Below are 25,121 nucleotides of genomic sequence, written 5' to 3'. Positions count from 1 at the left end.
TATTCTGCTTCTGCATATGAACATTTTTCATTTTTGGCAGGTGATGTCCAATAGTCTGGGTACTCTTATATCATTAACCCAGCCACTTAGATTCTCTTGCAAAAATGTCAACTTAACTACACTGATAATAGAACTTTAACTCTTTAGATAAGACTTAGTCTCTGAATATAAGGTGTTCTCTGAATAGAAACCTAATTCTAAAACTAACTTCCAAACTATTGTGTCCTTAGCAAGAAACTAGCGCACACAGTCAGTTAATATGGTTTAGTTGCTAAGCTGAAAATCAGGATGCTACAGAAACTCTATGACTTGTTATTATCTGCAAGACAGGTGAAATAATTAGATTTTACCATTTGCTCTTTCTTGCCAATTGCTGCAAATGGAAAAATTAAGTTGTTTGACTTTAAGTAACATTACTGCTTCACAGCAAAGCTATGTGATTCAAGTGGTAGATAGCAACATGTATTCAAATATCTGATTCAATAACTTCTGGAGTGAAATATTCCATTACTATAAAAAGAAGTGAGAATTCTCATCCATTTGTTCCCATTATTGTATTAAAAACAGAAATCCTCAAAACTTCAAAAATATTTCAATTTCTCTTCCTGTCAACAAACCCTGACAAACATCTTGCATGAAGAGGGCCACAAAAAAGGTGAATTAGAAGATTCAGCTGACAGAAGTGAAGGGTCAGAAAAACTTTAATCAAGGTCCCAAGCAAGAGCCAGTTAAATGGTCCACACAAACATATAAAGGCCTTCTGATAAATTATTACACAAGTAATGCATTACATCACTGAGGAGCCAAATAAGAGCAAGGAATACTGAGAAAAGAAAGGTACCACAGAAGGTGGCTCTTAATGTATTTGAAAGGCAGCTGGGCTGTTTTCTGGGCTGCATTAAGTAGCTAGGAATCTCAAGCAGAAGCTCCAGACTATCACAGACTTCCCTTACTGAAAACCTCGTATGTTTAAACAAGTATATTCATTTACCTTTGACATGAAACATCAGATGCAAATGTGAGCTGTTTGGAAGTGTAAGAGCGACATCTTCCCCTTCACCACTTAGCTGGTCAAGTAGTATCTGATGCAATGACTCCCTAGACCTAACAATAACCAAGGGTCCACCTATAACTATAGCTGGTGCTCCAGACCCACAACTATGCATTAAAAATGAAAAACCTGCCAGAAACACCAAGAAGCAGCTGTGAAACCACGTCAGAAGAGAAGACTGCATGATCTTTTGCACTATTAGACAGAATGGACATCTCAGCATTTAATTATGGTATAATGCATCAACAATTTAAACCTGCTTGGAACATCCACAAAACAGTGCGTATTTCACACACACAGCTGGATCCCTTCCATCCATGCTGTCTTCATCCCTGACAGAATCCTAGCTAAGAGCCCTTAGGAACCTTATTTGAGTTGCAAAGCAAATGCAAAGCAGTTAGTTGTGAATCACTTCTTCAAGGTGTATTGTGGTTAAGAGAGCAGTTGCATTCCACCATAAAACCTGAATACTGCCTGTAGCCCTGGTAGCTGAAAGTGTGCAATGTGTAAGTTCACATACCTCAGTCAACCCATGAGCTGGGAGAAGGGAGATCAAGCTGGTGTTGAACTCCTCATGTGAAGTGACAAACTTATTTAGACACAGAAATTATTTTCATTTATCTACCAGTATCATTAGAACACAGGAAAGCAACTGCAATCTTTTCTGTTCCCTTCTCATACAATAAGGAATTTTTTCTTTCTGAAAAACTGTATGTACTTCTTTATCTGGGGAAAAAACCACCCAGATATTAAATACATTTATTAAAGTGAATTCTGTATACTAGAATCAGATGCTAAGTGAATTATTTTACATTATTTCATGTTACTCATTCTACATAAATAACCTGTGAACATGATTATATGGAGTTATATGAACAAAAAGTCAACCACAGCAAATTGACACAGTTTATACACAGCTTTCAAGAACCTGCTGAGAAGCATTCTTGCACCTGCAAGAAATCTTAACTCCTCTTAAAAAAAACTTCATTGTTGAGTACTCTGGGCCTTCAGAACATTAAAGCATTTCTCTCTCACATGCTGACTGGAAGCCTTGCAGCAGCTGAAGCAATAAATATTGACAGCAAGCTGGCAAACAGCAGACAGCAGTGCTCTGCTCTCCAATTTCACCTGCTTCAGCAAAGACCCAGCCTGGAAGGGACAGCACACCCAGGGCCTCTTCGGCTCTATTATTGCTGCTCTGGCCTGTATTGAAAATGTGTTTTCCCCTCCAGGACTGGTGTACCTTTGAACATACCTGCTTTTCTATACCACCCTGACAACCTGAACCACCTCACTGCAACAGATACACAGCAACAAAGCTCTAAATGGCTACAAATCATACTGCAAGAAATTCCAGCATCCAGGTCTATCCTGTTGTGCTCTTTCATGATGCTTTGCAAGTCTTGCACATGAGGCCACACATTGCTTAATAAAAACTAAACAGCCAACTCAGAGCAAACACTGGAACAGCAATATGCAGAAATACAAGATACTCCTGACAGCTCACGAGAACTGGAATTAGTGGATTTTAATTAGGAAACGTATTGATGACTGAGTTCTGCTTCTCCCTCAATTCTCACCTCATATCCTCTACTTTGAGGTAGGATTACAGAAGCTGTAAGGAAATGAATTTAGACTTGCTTGAAGAAACTTGAAAACAAAACACTGTGACTACAAAATTCTGTCTTCCCATTGGGAGAAATGGATCCTTCCAGCAATTCACTCCCTGCATTCAGACAAACTACAGATTGTTAGCTGTTTTTTTAGCAGACTCCATCCTGCTGCCAAGTTAACAGATTTTTAAACTGAGATTTGAAACAAAGACTTCTTAGTATAACCCAGAAGGTTGAGCACTGAGCTGGACCTAGTTCTCAAAACTTGATCTTATGATTTAACCTGGAACTCATACACTTTACCCTTGCACAGACACACCTATGATTATGGGCTATGTTTAGATTTGTAAGAAGAATTCACCAACATCCAGTGTCATCATTTTCTCCAGCACACAGCTTCACTGAGGGAGGGGTGGAGACATCCTCCATGCTATAAACATTTGCCTGCTTTCAAAGGAAGATAGGAATCAAAACAAGCTTACCCTGTACTTCTAGTAGACACCACTCTTAACATGTTACATCAACCAACACTTGTGGAGATTCTTCCTTCTAGCTTCTGGTAGGTTTCCTTCCTCTTTGTCTACCACTGAATGTACTTCATTTTGATGGTAATATCTGATTAACAACCTCAGCAAGCCTTTAGAGGTGGCAGGCACTCCCCTTTGTAAGCTTCACTTACCCAAAATAACTCAAACCCTTTAGTATTCCACAACAGAAACAGCACCACATAAAATCTTAAGGCCACCATCACAGCACAGTTTGGGAAGAGATCTGCATGCATGAACCAGATCCATTGCACAGGAATTACAACATTTAAAGCAGCACTGAGCTTTGGTTTAAACAGAGTAAACCAAGACTTCTGTTCTCACACCCTACTGCTGCCAAATTGTTCCATCTGCATTAGCTGCAAGATGTCAGCTTGGGCATGGAATGGAAGAATTATTTAGTGCATTTAGAGAATTCTCTGATTAAAAAATCTCATTTCAGTCAAATGGGTGCCCTTGCCTAGGTGAAACAGAAGCCACAATATTCCTGAACAGGATGGTAACACCCCATAAAACTCCAATACAGAAGAGTGATGCTCTCAGGTCTCAGTGCTTTGTTCTGTTTTGAATGTCTCCAATTCCTTCAGGGAAAATTCTCACTGTGCACAGCTGGAAGAAAGGCACTAAAGGGAAGATCAGGTCCTCAAAAGCAGAAGTGTTACAGAGGACAGCAGCAGAAACAGTTAACAGTAAATTTTGTGACATTTTATCTAATTCGATGCCACCTAGCACAGAACAAAGACACAGACCTGGCGTTTTAAATTTAGTAGATGCATTGAACAGGCATTGAAAAGAAACTGATTTTCATTCACTTTTGAGGATTTCACCTCAAGGGCAGGTCTTTCAAATAAGCACATGATATTCTTTGGCCTTCTGAAAATTAAATCAATTAAGCACAAGACTCAGTTCTTGTAAAAAAGTTACTTAGAACAGCCGTGAGGAAAGGAACAGTAAATCATGAAACTGAAGAAATGTTTGTCAATAGCACTGACTAACCCACAACAAACTGCAGCTTTTGCTAGAGGTCTGAGTTTCCACCAGTGGTTCTGCAGTGTCTCAGATCCAGGCTGCTACTGAAAAACCAAAATTGGAAGTCTAAAGAGACCTTGTTGTTTTCATATGGCATTAACTCAGGAACTCCTGCAGAAAGATTATTGATATTTTGAACCACTTAAAAAGATCAACCATGGCTTCCAACACAACTACACCCTGCAGGGCTAGAAACAGGACCTACACTAAGGTACATAATGGATGCTTTATGGAATAAATTTCAGTTCTCTACAATGTTTAAGACATTTTAATGCTACTTTACTATGTGCATCCTTGAAGTACACAAAATCTACTGTGCTTCCTTGCAATTTTTCTGCAAGTGCAGTATCTATCAAAACTGCAGAAATCAAGAGAAAGTATCTTCCATCTCTGAAGGAGTTCACTGGTCCATAATGACAGTGCATCTAGAATACAATAAAAACCCAAAATCCAAGAACAAATTATTCAGAAGAAAGTGCCTACATGGACTTCTTAACAGGAAGAGACAGAAAAAGCTGATAGCTGGAAAAAGTATGTTAAAATCGCAGCTGGGGGAAGGTGGAACCCTTCATTCCTCCGCTTTCAGCCAAGCCTCACTGGCAGGACGTGGGAGCACCCGACCTAGGAAAGAAAAGAACTCCCAAAGCATTCAGGAACCCATCTGAATCTTCCAGCTTAAGGAACACAATCAGGCAAGCCTGAGCCTAAGGAAAACCTTCAGCAACGTGTTGGTAGAAACACCATGTCCCACATTCAGTATTATAGCTCCACTTTGCTGCTTAGATCCACCCCAGGACATTTCTACTCACCCAGGCCCACAGCTGCTGTGCAAGAACCACGCTGCTACCACAGGGAAAATGGGATTGTGCCATAAAACAGGAATGATGAGCAAATCACCCCACTCTCTGCTCAGCACAGGACATCAAAAACCCCTAAACTGTAAACCAAAATCAACATCACACTTTCTGCAACAAATCAGCAGGGAAAGTACTAAATTTTATTAGGATTTTGCATAAGCAAGATTATATTCCATTAAAGAGATTATCCACTTTTTAACAGTGTCTTGATAGAGGACTTATGTGTGCCACTCTTCCCTGCTTATCATCTCCCAAATGGTGTCCTGTTAAATCTGCAGGAGGCATGTAAGTGACACTTTAGCTTTTAAGCACAGATGATACCAAGACATTCTGACAATAACACAGCACTGCCAAAATTTACATTTGTGGGTTTTCTTAAAGATTAAGTACCTGAGGATCAGATTGCTATTTTCAGATTTCATTTAAAATTTAATCTTTGTTCATAATGGTAGCAGAAAACTGAACCATAAGAGCCAGAAAAACCCAAATAAAACACTCCAAAAATTATGGTGGGTTAAAAAAAATCTAACTTCCTTTGAATTCTGTCTCTCTTACACTTACATGCAGAGACGTTGCTACAGCATTCAAAAATCTAAGTTTGTTACATCCCAGTTACAAACTGTGTCTCTTTAAATAGTTTGATAACATTTTATTTAACTAACAGAACTCTGGAAACATTCAGAGAAATGTTAACTTTTGAGAGCTTCTCTGTTTTATTCACTTGTATAAGATCACATGGTTACTAGACACATGCATGCTAAATATATTACATGCTACCATGGCAGCAGGTCAGTTCTGCACAAGCTGCTTGTATTAAATTTCTCCTGTAAGTGACATTAGAGTTTAGCTCTGCTCCAGCACATATAGGAAGAGGCTTCACATTCCAAACTACCATCTGAAGGGGAAAACTATGCCAACACAGTACGAAGTATGCCTATGCTACTTTAACCCATTTACTATTTTAACACACACATGCAAGCCTTGCATTTATGTTATCTATATTATGAATTTTTCAGATTCAAAACTCCAAAGCTAATGGCTTTGTCATAGTCTTTTGCTATGAAAATTTAAGGGAAAGGTCATTCAATTATAGTCGAATATGTGACATGTTAAGATTGATGAAATTCCAAACACTAGGTGTCATTAACTAAGTAGGGTATTCAACTACATTTGAAATCTTTTACTGGTTTATTAAACTGTCTGGATACACAGTAACTACTACAACAACACATTTTAAATAAGTATCATTGCATATTGTAACAATTTCAGAACAGATGTTCTCCATAAAAGACAGTGACATATTAAAAAAATCCCACATATTGTCTCTACATATATATTGACATGTCTAGAAATACACACACTGGCATATAAAAAGCACAAACAAATCTGAGTTGTCAAAATTAATGGAGAACACCCTGAAAATATTTCATCATCCTCTGTTACAATGCTTTCCTATATAATACTACAAGAAGACACCACTGCAGAGAATGCCTGCTTAATGGGGAAAGGAAGGTAAACTCTTCCAAAATCAGCCTCTAGACCAACAGGGGGATGTTTCAGATCATGTGTTTCATGGCTTCAGACTGGTGCCTTGGGGAGTTCGAAGATAAAGGGGGAATAGACTTGATCACCAGGGTCAAGAGAGGTTATCTGCATTCTGCTGGAGGAATATGCATTAATCCTTTTCTTTTCCTAAGCACAAAGGAAAGCCTAACTTAAACACTTATCAGTAAGGCTGTAATCACAACAAGCTTCAGCACCGACGCTGGAGGCAGAGGGAATCATAGAGACCTTTGGTAAATATTTAGGCAGCTAGCCCACATAAAAATCCCAGACTGTTGCTACTCTAGTGCAACCATATCCACAGGGGGTAGGTGAAAGTTCTCATAGACCTACTTTAGCTGCAATTGCGTGTTTGCTGCAACCCAGAAGCACATCCTGACACTGCTCCTCTTAAATAGAAATTTTGTGAGATGGTTCATTCTTCATTGGTCTTCCCTTTCCAGCTGGGAAAAGCTGGAAACCAGACAGAACTACCAGCAGGTAACCAGCTTACCCACAACAAAGATGTGCTATGGGCACACCAAGGGAAAAGGGAGAGGCAAAGGTAGAGATACGCCTGGATTTGGAGCAGATGATACTCTAGCTCATTACTCAGAGTCCTCCCTTAATTACTCTGCAGAGCACACCAGCATTTATCAAATAATACACTAACAGAAAGATACAGAATACCATATTTCTACAGAAGGAAATTATTATAACACTTTTCATTTTAGTCACCCAAAGGTTAAGCACCAAAATATAAAATGTCTGCAGTATGGTCCTGATATATTGACCAGGTTTCGTTTTGACATTAGAACTTCTGCTCTAAGGGACAATGTTGGAGGCACAAAATCATCTCTAATAGAGGAGAGATTTATTTTTCAGGAGGAGAAACACTTCTATTAGCTACACACAGAATATGTATTCATTTAGTATCACACATTAGCACGTGATTGAGAGCCTTTATCCGGTCAAACAGCGTCACATGGACGAAGTGCTAACACACAGCAGAACTCTGCCTGAAGCTCCAGCATCGAATCTGGGCCATCCTTGCACTTAAGGTTTCTGTGCAGCTGCTGGGAAGATTTCCCCACCCCCTGACCCAGGGGAGCACAGAAGCTGTCGCTGCGAAAAGGAAAGAAAAAAATCCTCCTCAAGAACCATTCTTCACCTCTGCAGAGCTGTCACAAAGGTGAACCCGGCTGAATTATCATGTTCCAAACTTGGCATTTGACTTGTTACTGCTTGAATATTTAAGCTATCGCTTTCCTATCTGCATCAGAGCTGAATTTTTTCCTTACATTTTTTTTTATATTTTTTCCACATTGATGACTTATGAGGTGCAAACCAATCCGACCTGCTATTAGCAAAGTCCCAGCACACCAAGAGTATTTAATAACTTGCACATACATTGGATTCCTTTCGCAGAAAGGACACACAGAACTAAAACCAAGAGCTGTACTGATAAACAAACCCCACAGAAGAGTCATGAAATAACTGAACCAGTAAAGTTCCATATGAAGACAAAACTAGGAAGTGGAATCTACAAATACAATTTGTCTACAGAAAACACGTTTTTCATCTTTTTAAAGAGCACATTTCTGACTGTACAATTAAAAAGCAGCTTCACAGTTTTATCAATACAGTAAAAACTAAATAAAGAGCAATTCTTCTGTCAGCAAATAATATTAAGGTGCTACAGAGAAAAGTTAGTCTTATATATCACACAAAACAAGTTTTGACTAAGAGTAATAAATGCTCAATATTATACAAAGCACAAAGAAATTCCACTGACCTTAATAAAGGACTTATTTATTTAATAAATAGCTTTGTGAAGGACTTATTTAATTATCTGCAGCTGTGAAGTGCTACAGGTTATTCTTACTTCAGAAGCAAACAAAAACGATCAACAACAGGCAGAAATCAAAACCTATCCAACAAGATTATCAACCAAAGTAGGCCTTGCACAATGTAAAACTATGCAAATGTCCTGACTTTTAGATCAGATAATAATTGTTTGATTTCTCCAAAAGTGTTGGTAGCTAATCAGTCCATTTTGGAGCATCTGCTTTTAAAGACCCCAGGTGAAAAGAAGAAACAAAAATCTGCTAATGTAACATACCCAGCTGACAGATATAGAACTGCATTCATGAAAACACTAGAAGACATACCAAAAATGGAAGATAATAAATAAAAGAAAATATACTTGCCAAGAGTAGAAGCCACAACACTTGCTTTCTCAGGAGAAAATACACCAACACTTTAATAAATAAATCTGCCAGAGAACTCGCCATCTACCCACCAGGAAGTGAAATGAAAGAAAGCTCAAAAAAATAGCAGAGAAAGACAGAAGGGGGTGTGGTGAAAATACTTCTTCTTTACTTGCAACTATCTAAAAAAAAAAAAAAATTATAGAGAATAAACAGCTGAAATCTGACATATTCACTCATCCTGATCATCACACCAAAAGTCACAGGCAACACAGCTTCAGCTGCTTACAGCACTTGCTTTTAGCCAAGTAACACATCACACCACACCTCCCCTACACAGCACCCTCCTGCCCTGTCACACTGACAGAGGACAGAACACGAGATTGTTAAACTGCACCCAGGCAGGGAGATGCAGATTAAGGCATTTGCACAGGGTCAGCAAGAAATCCACAATTTCAAAGGCAAAGCACCAGTTTTAAATTTCCTCAATGGCAAAAATACTCAAAACAGGGCAAGGTCTGCCAATGAAGTAATGCGCTGCTAATCTAATGGATCAGCAGACAAGTTTGAGGCACTAAAGTCCTCCAGGTTACAATGTGCACTTTTAATTTAACCTACAGATATCAATTAGAGAACTGAAAAAAAATTCAGAAACACAGCACCTGCACTAGAAAATTATTTCTAATTTTTTATCTTACATATTTATAAATAGCAAAAGTTAATGGAAATAATACTTGGCAGAATACAGTCCTCAGCTAAAGCTCTCACAGTCAGGCATCCACTTGGCTAGGTCAAATTACAACAGGTAGAAACTACCATTATCACCCAGCTATTATCACACCCCAAGACCTGTGTGCTGGACACTTCAGAAGCCTCAGTCACACACAGATACCAAAATTAAATAAAATTATTATGTCCCCTGGTTTTCCCAATTTGTTAAAGGCCATCTGAGCCAAATCTCTCTTAGAACAGAGACATCAATCTAGACCACAGACAAGTTTTGGAACTGCAAGTTTAACTGAAAGCCAAGCTTCATTGTAGTTTAATCACCTAAATTAAATACATAAACAAGATTTCAGGTTTTTTAAGGACGACTGATTTAAATTTGCCACATTAGTCTACTTTTGAAGGCATTTCATGCAGCAACACTTGCTGTATCAAAAAACATTAGTATGTTCTCACAACACACAAAAAAATGACTAAAACACATCTAACAAAGAAACAAACGGGAAAAACAAAAGTTGGTGGGTGCTGTCATTTGCTTTACTGGAACACATTAAATAATTTCAGCACTGTTCCACCAAAGATGTAAAGAAGAGCTGAGACAGGAATTCACAGCTACAAACCACACGAGACCACGTGAGAAGATGTATCCACCTCAAAACGCAGGTGGTACTGCCATCCTCATCTTGCTAGTGCATAATCACAACTGAACATATTAACCCAGTTTCCCAAAGCCTTAATGATGACAAATATGACACTGAAAACATGTTTTTCACTAAGAAACAGCTTTGCCCCATTTAGGTGCTACAACTAACGAGCATTTTGGGAAATGATGGATTTTCAAGCAGCTCGGATAATGAACTAAATGCTTTCTGTGTGCTATCCTAACATGCCACTGACTGGCACAGCTACATTAAATGAGTTTAAAGGTGTCCTGTATACATCTATCTATCTATATACATTTATCAAAACAGCTTTACTACCAATCTAAGAGGGGATCTGAGGAATTCTAGCTGAACAGACAATTTCCCAAATCTGGACTAATCCAGGAGACAAATCTAGTGAGTAATATTTTTCCTATTGTATTGCTCTTCAGTATAGTGCCCTGACAAGTCTTTCAAATGACAGTGCTATTAAGATAAGCCCAGGAAGATAACTGTACAGGAAAAATAGGCAAGGCCTGTTTATGGGATACACAGACCTCAGATCTGGGTGAAGGATCTTCTGGTTTAGGAGATTTCATACATAAACTGCTTGAGACTAGCAAAAGAGCACTAGAATCCAGAATTAATTTTTTAAAAAATTTCTTCAAATGGTATGGATATTATCATTCCTCATTATCCAAAAGACTCTGAGCATCTCCAGATCCAGTGCATCCCCCCATAGGCAGAGTGTGAACCCCAGGCAGGAAGAAGGCTGTAGAACAGTAATTCAACCCACTGGAGCAGCAATCAAAGTGCAGAAATAAAGCTGTGTTCATTAGATTGAACAGTGAGACTTCAATATTTATTATAGATCTAAAAGAGAAATGTACAGATTCACAAAGAATGACTGCACACATGTTCTCTAAACAATGCTAATCCAACTAAGTATCACTCATTTAGACAGATACATTGCTTTAATTATGCTCAAATTGTCTCCTATTGCTAAAATAAAAATTAAATAATTTAATTTTGTATGGGAATACAGCAGAGAAGGAGACAAAGACTTGGATTCAAAAGTTTATGTGATTGCCAAAAGGAGAAAAAGACTGTTCCCTGCACACTCAGGAACCATTAAAACCCTTCAGCATTTTTTGCCAAACATGGTTTCACATATTTTTTACAGTGCTTCAAAAGGTTTTGCTAAGGCAACTTGTGTATTGACAATAATACAGCCACCACGCTGTATTATAAAGAAGACAATAGCAAGATCTGAGTAATGTGTATTAAAGAAAACACATTCACTACCATGGGAACCCTGTCAGAATTCACCACTACTGCAAGTCATCCACAGGAAGCTTTTCTGTGCTTGACTTCCCCGCCTAATAATCTCTCTCCCAATAATTGTAAGATATAAACATTAATATTATAGCAGGGAACAAGCACACAGGCAATGCCACTGGCCTACAGCATTTTCATCTAAATAGGTCTAACAGACACAAGGAGACAGTAGAAAGAATTCCAGAATAAGATCTCCACCACTTACGTCATCAGTACAGCCAAGGGTTTCGCTGGAACATTGACACTAATTCACTGAAAACTCATTGTAAGCACAGTTAATGAATGTGGGAGAAACCAGGAAAAAAGAAAGAAAAAAAAATCAACTCCATACACACAACACAAAGAACCAAGCATTACAAGAAATATCCCAAATCCCACTGGAAGCTGACTTTATCTAAAGTAGTTAGGAAGTTTCACAGAAAGAAGTGGACCTTGTTAAGTAGTTTGTTACAAAAATTTAATAACAAACTACACCATGCTAAAATCATGCCTAGACCAAGCTTTTGGGATCTACAGTTTAAACAGGAAGAGAGGCAAGTTCCACATCCCAGCCTCCATTATAGAGCAACTCAATCTGCCTGCATAAGAGCACCAGCGACAACAGCAAAATAAAACCAGAGTTAAACATTAAACTACATATAGGACTTGCCTGGCTACAGCAATTTACAGGAAAAGCTCAAGGAACATTGCAGCATATGCAAGACATTAACGTATAGTTAAAACTCCTTTTCTCACTTCCTGCATGGAGGCAGTACATCAAATCCACCTGGAAGCAGAACTCAAATAACACAAGGAGAATATTTTTTAAACTATGTTTTGCAGAGTCCAAATTAGTTTTTCAATGAAGGTCTGCAAACTCAAATGTAACAAAAGCATCTGTGACAAGATTGTTTTGGAGGGTTTTAGAGATGAAAATACAGAGCGCAAAAACATAAAAGTTCATTCTGTCCAGAATAAAGAGTTAACAATTCAAAAATAGAACAAACATCCCTTAAACAGCATTTTACACATTGAAATAACAGAACTACATTTTCTCCTCGAAGTCAAGAGCAGCCAGCATTGGAGTGCTCCAGCATGAGCCACTATTTCACCAAATAGTAACTTGTAAACTGAACGCTGAAATCCATTTTTAATCAACAAAAAAAAGCATGGTAACAGCACATAACTTTAGGGGTTTACGAATTTCAGAAATTGCACTCTTCTACTGAAATCCAAACAAAGGGACATCTTTCAGAAAATACAGAATAAATCACATCACAAGAAATAGCCTGAATGTATTGCAGATCAAGTTCCTTTCCCTGCATAGTAACAAGAAACAAAAAGTACTCTAATCCCTTGTTCAAGATTGTAGCAACCACAATAGCAACTGCAGCAGAAGCTTTTCCAAGAAAAGTATTTTAAATGTAGAGTTTACCCCTCAGAACTGGTGTACCTACAACAATCTTCATTAACACATGCAATTGTGCCCTTGTCCAAATTTGTATTTGTCTAAAGAGATAGAAACGAAAGAAAGAAGATAGATAGAAAGAAAGAAAAAAGAAGTCAAGGCAATTATAGAAAGTATGAAACCCAGAGATACAGTCTCAAGGAAGTACAAACATTAATGGTCAGACACTTCAAACTTTAAAGGTCTCAGACCTGAAACACTGGCAAGTTTGAAACAAGGCATTTGAGGTAAGATGAGGCCCACTCTTTCTGACCTGTACAGGTTGATAGATACTAAAGCTAAAAATATAAAAAACAACCCAAGGAAAGGAACTGAATTTTTTTGTTTCTATTCCACTAGTATCTTGGTTGAAACCAAGGAGAAGCTGCTTTCTAGTTACTTTATCAGGCTGTTGTCAAATTCCTGAAGGAAAACATTTAAATCCTAGCACAGGTGAGCTGAATCATTCATGTTCAAGGTCCACTTATATCCTCTAAAGATTTTCACCTACTCCTCCCTTCCTGCTCAGTGGGCCCAACACTGACACATCTCTGTGGTTCACTGCATGTGACGGGGACTGGGCTGGCTGTCCCGTCACTGTCCCAATACTGCCACCAGATCAGACTATTTTAAGATAAGCTAATTATGCCTATAAGCCACTAAGACTAAGCAGAGGAGACCACGAAGAATTAAAAGCAGAGAAGCACAGGTAAGACCAAAGCAAGAATTGTGATCTCAGCTCTTCCAGATAAGAAGCCTGGAGGATTCTTTGTCATACTGCAACTCTGAATTTTAGTCTGTGCTTACTTTCTCCTGCTTTTAACAGTCGTAAGAAGCACAAAAGGAACTCATATGAAAGGCTGTTGTGTCCCTACACCTTCAGAAAATTAGTCATTCAAGCCTTAGAAAAACAACACACAAAAACCTCTGTGGCTCACTTGTCGGCATTATCTACATGCATGCAAGACAGCCTACAGAAATCAACTTAGGTGCCTTAAACAGCTCTGAAGGAAAATCCTCAGTTAGGAGTTTGTTGCAGAGAAAGTTTTCAAGAAGTTTTTCAGATCATCTTCTCATTAACATTTCATTCAAGGACTGAATGACTGAAAAGTAAAAACTTTGGAGAACTACTCAGCCAACATCCAGCAATATTGTGGTAAGTTTTAATGAACAATTCAGCCCTTAAAGAAAAATTTGTTAAAAAAATTGGATCCATAAAGCACAGATACAAGCATCAAATGGGGGAAGAGGTGAAGTGGAGGCTTTAGATAAATTTATACTAATACATCTTAAGAAGATAGGAAGACACAAGGAAGAAATTCCAACTATCTTCCCATACGCTTACAAGCAAGCTTCATCAAAATGAAGATATATTTATTTTGGTGAACGAATTAATTCCAGCCTAACATGATATTTAGATCAACCCAAATACATTGAAAGCAAAGCAAATTAAGAAACTGAATGCAGTTTTAAATCGCCCTAACTTTAAGTTATATTTGAATAAAATTAAATAAAAACATTTAAGAAAATAAGAGTTTGCTGATAATAGATTAGATCATTATCGATGATTAAAATCCTGAAGACAGAAGTATTTCTACAGCTTTATAACTTTTTTAATAAAACGAGGTTTACTTGACCACAAGTCTATTCTCCCTCATTAACAGCCTCTGATTATATTGGCCAGTTTCAACCAAGTGTCATAGCAAATGCATCAGTTCAAGTTTATTTTTGAGATTCCCTAAAAGTGCTGCAGAATTGTTGATGTGGCATTTGCAGAGAAGCCCTGGGCAGAGCAGTGCCCTGCAGTGACCAGAGGCAGCAGGTCCTGGGGGATGCTTAGGCAGTCAGCAGGCACCTGTGCTCAGCCTGGCCACAGCTGGCACAGCATTTAAGATAGCTGAGAACTGAAGAGAAACACACTGTAAAGAGGGGATACTCTAAAAGATCACAGAATAACAGAAGAGTTGAAAAATAAGGGAGATGGAAATTCTCCAGGCTTTATTACTTGCAAAACCACATCTTTATTATTACTGTTCAGGCTATTTTTACGTTTACTTCCACCATTTCTCCATATTTTAATAACATAAATAGAACAGGCTACAGAATACAGAATAAAATTTTCATATACACACTGTCTTTGTTCTTCCCTCTTCCCCATGCCATGTTTCACTTGCTCCTCAGCAACCCAGCCATACAGCTGGAATCCTTTTATCTCATGTAATCACACTGGTTATGCTTGCCTAGAGCCAGTGTTAACAGGACAGTCTACAGATCCTTTAATGACTTCATTCTCCCCCGAGACAAAAATTAGATGGTGAAAAGAATAAAACAAAAAGGCAGCAAAACTCAATAGCACCCAAGAGTAACACCAGGTTGGCTGCAGCCTCGGCTTGCTCTGAAGTGTTTCTTCAGTCCTGTGGCAGGAGCTGATGGTTTCTCTCATTCGGAGGCTCAGCCAAGGTCCCGGTGCTGCACGGGCACGCCGGGATCACCAGAGGGAGCTGCGGGGGCTCCGAGCGGGGGATCCGGGCTCGGATCACAGCCTCCTCACCCGGGGCAGGTCCTTCCCTCAGCTTTTAAGAAAGAGCAGTTTTTACTTGAGTCTCTTCGTAGTGGGAACCTTCCGATCCCCTCTCCCATCGCAGCTTCTCAAGGGAGTGACTCTGTCACTTCCTGGTGGAATCTGGTGCAAATTTTACATAAGCGCCTTGTGCTAACACACGACTCGCTGTAAATATGCGTGCGGCAACAACGGGGTGCACCGACTTGTTCCAGGGCATCCTCAGGAGAGAACTGTAAAATCAAGGATGTCATCACTAGGCTTAACTTGACAGGACAGAAGTCCAACTCCTCAGCAAAAGCACAAAGGGAAAACTACAAATAGAGGCACAAGAGAGAGCGACCCAGTGCAGGAGATCCGCCTCCAGTGAGGGCAGGCTGGGGGGATCTGCGGGAAGATTTACTGCCAAGCAGCTTGGGGGATAACTGCGGGCTATCAGGTTACATTGCATCCCACCGGGAATCCAAGCCTCCTTTGGAGATAAGCCTAGGAAAAAATTCAACCAGGAGTCACCAGGAGCATCAGAATGCCTTGACAGGAACAGTGGTTGAAATGTGCAACTCTCCCATTACCCTGTTTCACCTCCCGAACAAACCACTAGTCTTTTAAGGTACTTTCCTCTTATTTTGCATACGGCATCTAAATGACTCCAATATACAGGCACATTACGTTTTAAAACACAGAATTTCTAATCCTTTCAACACATTTTACTAGTTTCTTTAACATACTGAATTAGCAGTGATAAATAGAAATATTGACGATCAGCTTTTTCCTTTTTTTAGGGAAAAAAATCATTTAACAATTACAATAATTCTTGTTTCTGCCCTCTTCAAATTTCATCTCCTATTAAACCCAATACAAAGCCTGGAGATTAAATGTCTTCTTAAATTTCTCTGTCCTTCACTGAGAACAAGTGATTTCTATAGGATTTTGTAATACTGATTTGATAAAATAGTTTTTAAATTTCAGTTGTTTCAATTGATAGCTATTCAGGTTAGCCGTTTTCATATTTGTGACAAAAACAACAAGCACCTATTTAAAACTCATTATTATTCTATGACATCCAAAGCCATGACATGTTCCACATACTCCTCAGGAATTTTCAGGACATTTGTGTTAATAATTATAACTTCTGAAAATCCCTCATATTCCATATCTTAAATACTTGGCAAATTCTTGCTTCCATCAACTGACCATATCTCTCTTCAGCCATCCATGATTTTGACTCCCTCTCCTGAAGGAGGAATTCTAATTTAGTGCTTCCTAATGGAAACCATTAATACTTTTACTGCTGGCACCTTTTTCATAGCCCAACATCTCTCAAAGCAAAGATCTCCACATACGTTTCAGTGACAAAAAGTTAAGACACCACCATTTGGAATATTACGAACAAACATAAGGAGAACAACAAGAAAATAAAACATAAAAACCCCAACAACACACAAACCACAAAAACCCCAATGCTCAAAAGAAACACAGGAGGATATTAACAAAGTCTCTCGGATGAAATCCTTCTTCTGCACTCTAAAGCTTCAAATCCCTGAAGCCAACTATTCAAGTAAATATGTGTATTATTAAACTCAGACTAATAAACATAATTTGACAGCCTATAGGCTCAAAAATTTTAGCAGAAAGTGTTTTTCCTTTTTTGTAGGCATCAAGTGAAACAAATTATCTTGTGCTGTACCTTTGACTTCACCTCTTTTACCCTGAAACCAAGGGGATTCTGAACATAAATTTAAGACACCTGACTTAATTAAAACCTCATATCATTAGACAATAATTTCAATGGCTTCAAGGAAAAATAAAAATTCTGAAAATTTCAGTTTATTACCCTCAGTGCCTGACAAGATAATAAAAGAACAATAATGATTGAATATCCCCTTTTCTCAAACATTCTCAGAAGACTCATTGCTTTGAAAGCTCACACTGGAAGCAACATTTTTAAATTGTTCTATACACCCAATTATTAGCAGTCATTCTTGTCAGCTTACAGATTTTACAACAGGATGCATGCAGTCATATCAGGAAAAGGCAGTTGCTTGTGATAGAATGATACTAAAAACAAGATCTCCCTAACACTGATACCCTTACACAATGCTTCTGAGCTATACCATACATGTTTTCCACATGATAGTCAATTAAATACAATTCAGAACATCTGGAGAAAGATAACCACGCAAAAACCGTAGGTTTTTTTGATATCTGAGGGAGAAAAAATATTACAGCTTTTTTTTTCTCAGCTCTCGGATTCAATTATTACAGATTTTGTGTGATACAGTGTGTAAAGTCACATTATCCTGACACTTTCCAAAAGTTTCTCTAATGGACACTGCCAAGACTAGTCTGTTGTGCCCTTCATGACCCCTCATCCTTAGGACCTGTGTGTATATCTGAGTCCCTGAAGGTTCAACTTCCTGCTTACTCTCTTACTACTGTTTGTAATTCTTCCACACCATAAGGGACACTAAAATAATCTCTGAATTCTGTTTCTCAACTCTCTATGCCACAATCTTCATGAACGAAATGTGTAACAGCATAGCCCCAGCAAAGCTCATTTACAGACATGCTTAAACAATTATATTGCTAAAAGTTTAATAATTTAACCCCCTTGATCTTCCAAACACAAAGTGATCACAGAAAATGAAAAAATCAGGCCTGGGTATATTGGTACAAAACCTCAACTCTGGTCCTGACCACAGCCTGAAAGAGTCACTGCAGGTAACAGATGACACATCTGCTTTACATATTTTCACAGGTCTATGGTCAGCCTTCAAACAATAAAAATAACACCAGTCCAGTCCATGAAATCCTAAATTACAGTGTCACAAGCAATCGGGTTTTCAAATGAAACTGAGTTACACAAACACTCAAAAGGATTTGAAATAAATGGGGAAAAAATCCTTCTTCACTTCTGTTATCATCATAAAAGTATCATGAGCACAAACCCATCCATTCTACACACCCACTCCTAGGTGATCTCTGACCATGACACATTTTTCTCTGAGTCAATTAGCTCCTGATTAGAAAAAAAAGTAAAAGATGCTTTGTCATCAGAGCCCTGTACACAGACACTTACAGCAAGCACCTTTCTACCTTTCTGCTTGGCTGGTAATTCCTAGCATCTACTTTTTATCTTACTATACTTAAAATAGGCATGCAACAATTCTCGGTAACTCCTAGTGAAATCACAAAGCAAAGCAGAACGCGTTTTCAAGTTTCCAGGTTGGCCCATAAGGACTTTGCTAGAATTCAAAAGCTCTCCAGGGACAGAGGCGAATATAACTGGGAGACCTACCTAATTAAGCATCACTAACATTTTGAATATAAAGTAGTTAATTCCCTGAAAAATAATTCAATTAATCACACACTTATTAAGAGGGATGTATTTTCTTATGATCTTAGAGGCGCAATTGTACTGCTGCAGCACACGGAGCAAAAAGCAGAGTGCTCCTGTACAAAAGGTTCTGTATCACCCTGCACCAAAATTTTGAAAAAGACTCGTCACAAAATTTAGTCTGCCTTATTCGAATAAAATTCCTTCCTAATTCTTCACAGGAGACTGAGATTAAGAATAAAAGGAGAAAGATATAGACATAAAATATAGGTATAATTTAAAATATTCCAACTGGGTGATTGTCTTGGACAGGTGGGGGTGAAATCTCAGGAACAGAGGAGTCTTGCAAGATACTAATTCCTCTTTAGTGTCAAATGGAAATGAGAGTACACAGAACAGGGGTTCATGTTCCTAAAGGAAGTTATATATTAAATATAAAGAAATCTAGAAACACTCTTGTAGAACCATTAAACAGAAGCCAAAACAATAATGTTGATTAAAAAAAAAAAATTGGTGCCTTAATATGGAGGAAAACAATTTCTTCTTTTCAATTCCCTAAGGAATAACTTGAAAGATCAAGTGTTAAAATAAGAATGCACCATACAAGGGGAGTAGTCAGAGGTAAAAATCTAGATCAGATGCTTACTTTCAAATAAATGAAGCAAAATATATTATTGCAGACTACGAGCTCATTATTTATTAGCTGGTGCTCTACCACAGAACACATGCTGGGGGGGAGGGTAACTGTCATATTACACAGCTGAAGGCTGGTTTGAACACTCAGTAATACTATTTTGTTCTGTTACACTAGATACTGCATCAATGACCTAAAATGCATTTTTATCAGCTGTCCGAAAAAAATGCTCAAGTTTTTTACTGGAAGGTCCACAAAGCTAACTCGGGGGAGAAGTGAAAGAATGTCTTGTGTCATTCCCAAACTTCCTAAGACACCCAAACCACCTCGCAACTATCACGGGGAAACACCAGCTACCTTTAGTTATTTCATATCTGACTACACTTTAAACCAAGGGGATTCTGAGTATAAATTTAAGACACCTAAATAAAAACCTCATACCATTACATACCTTAAAATTTTTTATTCATTTCACTGGCAGAAGCAAGAGTTAAACCACCCCTACATCAGCACCACCTCTGTAACAATGACAAGTCCATTTAGGTAATCACGGCACGGGCCTTGCCGTGCACAGGAAGGCACACAAGAAAAAAGGGAATGCTGTGTTTATATTCCCTGGTTACTTCACCAGAGCTGAAGGAATCAAATCTGAACACAAAGCACCAAATTCACCCATATTATCCCAGACAGAGATTTTGACTTTTGTTCCATTTGATCCATTGAAGAACACATGTGAAATAATGTCTTTCCAATACAATAAATGTGAAAACTTAAAGCGACTTGTGCATTAAAAAGCACATACATTGCCACATGATGCTCCAGTTAATTCAAAGGAAGATTTGTTGCAATGAGAAGGAAAAGCAGACCCCAGTACTATGCACACATTACCAGGCTGCTGTCAGGACTGAGTAAGCCTAAAGCCCAAGGTTTACACAGAATATTTAATACTTTAAACATAAAAAAATAAAAATTTGGTGAGGCAAGTAAAATGTTCTAATGGTAATTTTTAGAAAACATATACTTTAAAAATTCAACTAAAGCCCACAGACCTCTCTCAAGCAAGGCACAACAAACCACAGTTCTACCTAATTCAAGATATTCCTTACTTAGGAAAAAAAAGTTGCCAAACTAATTCAGATTTGCTCATTACACAGCATTAGACTACACTTCTTTCAGTAGAGCTGGAGAATTAATCAGCTGTATTTTGTTAGGAGGGCCTGGCTGAGAGCAGGCAAGGTAGCACGGCATTGTTCACAGAGCAGAGTGGTGCCTCCAGGCTCTCCGAAGCGGCACTCGGGCCCAGAATATACAGAATGACATCAACAAGTTATCTGAGAAACGTGGCCAACATTCTAAAATAAACCCATAAAATCTCTGCTGCCCGCATTAACCAGTTTAAGGTGAACCACGCACACTTCAGCTCAAAGGTTCTAAATAACATGAGTCTTCTGCCATAATAAGCCGTTTTATTCTGCAGAATTATTTCAAGTTTGAATGCAGCCATGTCCTCCTCATTGTGCTAGTCCAACATGACTCAATTTCTCTAAGTTCATAAAATTCAGTGTTTGCTTTCTTCTCCATCTGCTGTTTCACAGAGAAAGAAACTAGTATTATAGGGATCTAAATCCAGGGATCTGCACATATGCAAAGCATTCCATGGCCCCACTCAGAGGTGAGCAGTGACCACTTCGGTTTAAACACACACTGAATAAATGGAGCAGGACAAGCAAACAGCAAGCAGAAGCTAATGTATTTCCACCATCATCTCTAAATGCCTGCTCACAAATAAATCACAGAAACGCTGGAATGTTCAAACTGGTTTAGATCAGCTCCAGGGACAGAGAGAGAGTTTCATGTACACCAAAGCTGTCCTGAGGTAGAGCCTGTCCCTGACATTGAGGGATTCTTCCCATTTACAGACGATCCTCCTGTGCTACTACACGTGGACCAAGTCAACTACAGATGTAGGAAAGAATTATGGAGGAGAAAAATAACTGACCAGGGCACTGGGTTATTTTCTTTATGAAATTCCGAACTGAATGCTTTCAGTCAAAAAAGGTTCATCTCCAGCTGCACAGCACCATCATAATCCCTTAATATCTTGACAATTTGTTTCATTCTCTTATTTTTGATTAGCTGGCTTAACAAGTATAGAATTTTAAAATATCATTTAATAATGATACCTTTCAGAGAACAAAAGTACCAACATTACATTCTTTATTATAATTTATTATAATCCTTCTAAATTATGTAATTGAATAACATGTCATTTTGCACATATTCTAGCACCTCAATGGGAAAAAAAAATAGTTGAAATGAGAAACTTCACACTTCTCCCCCAAATGCAAATCACCTGTGAGATAGGAGGGAAAAAAACCCTAAATATTACATTCTTACATGTAAAAGGCATTTTAAATAATTTTAACTACTGACAGAATAGATGACAGGAATGTTGCCCTGATATTTTTTGCACGACTCATTTAAATACCAGATAGCAATAAGAAGACACCAGAATTATCTAACAAAATATAGCTGGCTAGTTCCTAAAAATAAGAATAAAAAAAAACTTGCATAAGGAATAATTGTGTGTAGACAGTTCACATAATTAAGCTTGGAAACTCATAGCCTTCCTCATGCTATACAAAAATTTCCCAGGCTGTGAAAAAGGTTTAAAATAAATACATCTGCATTACCAATTCCATATCAAACCACTTTATTTTCCTTACTACTGTTTACAAATTATTGCTTTTCCTTCCTCCTTTGTACTTCCCAGAACCCCTTTCCCCCACTGCTCATAATAATTTTAGTCGCTGTATAGCTATGGGACACAATGTTTTTACACTAAAAATAAAAAAAAAAAACCCTCTTCTTAAATTATCTTTTTCGTCCCTACAGAACTCCAGTTTCTCAACTTTAAAATTAATAACCTGTCAAACAAGGCACTATGGTCAGTATTTCTGAGCAATTCCCCTCTCCTCGCCGCTTAGCATCTCAAAAGCACGTAAAAATTTATTGCAAAATATAGATCTATAAACTTAAAAAATTTTGTCTTTCCAGTCAGAAGCGGACCAGTCCTTTTATCTCACGACTTCTGCCGCTGAACACAAAATCCTGCTGGCAGCACAACCCCGCCGTACCTTCCATCCTTCTCCCTCTGGACAAAACACCCTCTGGTTCACACATCAGGAGCGGTTCTCCCCCTGCCATTCCCAGCACACCTTCCTGCGGCGCACAACTCCTTGAACCATTCCCACCTCCCCCTGCCCGACCCCCGGCCGCTCCCGCCGGCGCATTCCACGGACGGGTTCCCGGGGAGGCTTTTCCTGTTGGTTCCCTGCTCGCTGCGATGTCGCCTTCCCCAGCGACACCCAGCACAAAGGGTCCTTTCCCCGCACCCCGGGAGCTCCAGGGCCGCGTACCCCACCCTCCTTCGCTCCCTCCCGCCCGGTCCCCGGGCAGATCCGCCGGCCTGGCCCATAAATGTCCATCCCCTCCCGCAGGAAGTTCTGGGGAGGCCCCGGGAACTCGCCCACCCCGGGACCCCGTCGGCTCCCCCCGCTCCGCTCCCTCAGAGCGGGATGGGGCCGGAGGGGGGGGACCCTCCTTCCTTTCCCCCTTCCCCCTCCCGCCACCCCCTCGGCCGCTGCCCCCAACCCTTCCCGACCCTCGGGCTGAGGGAACACGCCCCGCGGGCCGCGCCGAGCCGGGACCCCGGGACCCCTCGCTCACCGCCGCTCCCCCGCTCGCTCCGCTCCCGCCGCGGCTCCTCAGGAGACACTGACACCGGCGCACGGATACCGCGCCGCGCTATTTTTGGGAAACAAGGCCCGACCGCGGCCGGAACTACAGCGTCTGTCACACTCTCCTTCAGTATCCTTCCGCACTTTTCTCCGCGCAGCTCCGGCGGGGCCGAAGGCGTTCAGCGGCGCCGGGCAGGGGCGGGACGGAACGGGGGTGGAGGGGAGGGGCTCGGTGCCCCCGCGGCGGGCGGTGGGGCGGGAACAGCCGCGCTCCGCACTCGAGGCATGGCCGGATTACTTTGTTGAGTCGGGGAGCGGCCGGGCCTACATTCCTGCCCGCCGACCCGCCCCAGAGTGACGGCGCGAACAGCCAATCGCAGCACCCGCACAGGACAGCCCGCCAATCAGAGCGCAGTTGGTAGGCGGGGCGCAGCGAAACGTGGACGCCTTGAGTGACAGCGAAGCGCTCAATCAGAAAGGGGGGGATGGAAGCGCCAGCCAATCAGAGCCGAGCGCGGGCGGGGCCGTTGGGACGGGAGCGCCCCGCCTCCCCGAGCTCGGCGGACGCGCATGCGCAGAGCGCAGGGCCGGGTGTGCCGGCGGTGACGCACCGAGCCCGGCCCGCCCCGAGCGGCGCCTGCGCCAAGGCGGGGCCTTTGGGGCCAGAGCGGGGCTTTGGGGTAATTAAAACAACTCCCGGTGAGCGGTCCCGTGCCCCGTCCGGAGCGTGCAGCTCGGGACTGCAGCAGTTACCCCCACAAACAGCTCAACTGCCTGTGCGTGTCACCCTCAGAAACCACCACTGCCTCCACAACACATACAATGTGTGTATATTTATAAATATACATTCTATACTATGTAGATACATCTTTATATATAGTGTATCTATAAACACAGTGTATCTAGTATATAGAATATATATACAATATATAAAATGTATTTATTATGTATATAAACACTAGTATATATTATATAATTGTGACAAACAGCCACTGGTAAAATTGAACAAGGACAAGTTTGTAAAATCAAAACTATCAATATAAAGTCATTATACTATAAATAATATATAATATAATAGATATTATGTATTTTACATAGTGTATATATATATGCACTATAAATACATGTACAGTATACATATACACTGTATTAATTTTACCCAAAATATTACTTACATACAATATATCTAATTGTATGTTTAGTGAAGATCTACTATATAGATATAGATAAAAAAAACATTATTTTTCTGACTGGCTTTCTGTGAAACTCCCAGCTCTGAGGACATGAGCTATGTCTCTACATTCAAAGGTGACAGTCCACCTCAGTTCCACCTCCATCCATCCATCCCCACCTCACATTATCTCTGCCAGAGCTCCCATTAATTTTGCTCTAAGTAGAAAAGACTACTCGGGAATACATAATAAAAGACATAAAATGGGCGTCGTTTTCCTTCACAGAAGGCGGCAGCTGAAGAGCGACCCAAAAATAAAATTTTGATGATAAAATGATACTTGCCAAAAATCATCTGCGCTCTACAGCTCTTCCAGATTTATCCTGTGAGATACCCACAGCCTCGGAGTGGAACAACAGGAGCCATTTCACAGCTCTAAATCACTGAAAAGGGCACATCTCTAATCAGGACGCCAGAACCAAAGGTGCTGTCTCTCAAAAACAGAGATCAGAGGGTGTCCTTTGTATTTTAAAATGGTATCATTAACTGAACACAAAAAGGTAGCTCCACAAAAGGTTAGGAAATAGGATGCAAGAAATGATAACAGAAACTCCCCTCTGGCAGTGTGGTGACCACAGTGTGGGATGGGAAAAGGTAGATCCTCCATGATCATTCCCAAAAAGTTAATGTAAATTTGTATT

General features: G+C 39.9%; 1 protein-coding gene across 7 annotated transcripts in view; it reads right to left on the bottom strand.

Moving 5' to 3' along the window:
* MEF2A (myocyte enhancer factor 2A) overlaps window positions 1–23,552 on the bottom strand; it is an 81,950-nt gene extending 58,398 nt beyond the window's left edge. For 2 of the 7 annotated variants that reach the window (XM_015638757.3, XM_015638754.3), the window contains exon 1: window positions 23,239–23,550. The gene's annotated coding sequence lies outside the window, so the exon portion shown is untranslated. Of the gene's footprint in view, window positions 1–23,238 lie in introns of all 7 variants that reach the window. The other 5 variants (XM_015638751.3, XM_015638752.3, XM_015638755.3 and 2 more) reach the window with 5 other exon arrangements.
* Between the last annotated feature and the right edge of the window lie 1,569 nt (window positions 23,553–25,121).

The sequence above is a fragment of the Parus major genome, chromosome 10, assembly GCF_001522545.3.
Source record: "Parus major isolate Abel chromosome 10, Parus_major1.1, whole genome shotgun sequence".
NCBI lineage: Eukaryota > Metazoa > Chordata > Aves > Passeriformes > Paridae > Parus > Parus major.
Note: the sequence above shows the minus strand (reverse complement) of the source record. Positions and strands in the feature narration are given on the sequence as shown.